This window comes from Penaeus monodon, chromosome 22 (assembly GCF_015228065.2).
Source record: "Penaeus monodon isolate SGIC_2016 chromosome 22, NSTDA_Pmon_1, whole genome shotgun sequence".
Lineage (NCBI taxonomy): Eukaryota > Metazoa > Arthropoda > Malacostraca > Decapoda > Penaeidae > Penaeus > Penaeus monodon.
This window is the reverse complement of record NC_051407.1, coordinates 94546-95204: the sequence shown is the minus strand read 5'-3', so window position 1 is coordinate 95204 and position 659 is coordinate 94546.

The following is a 659-nucleotide window of genomic DNA, read 5'->3' as shown; positions in this document are numbered from 1 at the left end:
TAATACAAAAGCTCTGCCGCCTCCTATTTTGATCCTTCCTGTCCTTCCTTATTATCTGATAAATTCTAGGATGGTAAACGTTATCTTTGTGTTTTAAACCCGGTTTCACAAATACCTATTAATTCTGGGTTGTTCTTTGTTTATTAAATTAGTTTAAATCCATCTTTCTATTCTAACAGGTCTAGTGTTCACAAGATTATTTATTCATTAATAGCTGATTAATTTTTAAAATAATGGCATTGTTTCTTTTATAATATCTGTGATGATTTCTAGGATTGATTTATCCGAGTTCATATTTGTTATTACATTTGATATTATGTTTACCACTTCCTTTACAATTTGTATCCATGAGAGGTCTTCTGATTTTGTTTGGTTTTCATTATGAATATTCATTTCTTTAATTGGGGTTGGTAATGACCATGCTACTGGAGAATCAATTTGGAATGAGGATTTATTTGGTGAGTGGTTTTGTAATTGATTCTTTTTTCCCTTGAATATTCTTTCTTTGTTTGTTTAGCTAATTTCTGGTGTATGTGGGTTTTGATCCATTTTGTTTTGTTGTTTGTATTTTGTGTTTTTTTTGCTTATGGTCGTTCTTTCCTCTAAGGTTAAGCTCTGAGCTTGGGTTTAATGTTGGGCCATATGTTGTTGGTGTAGTC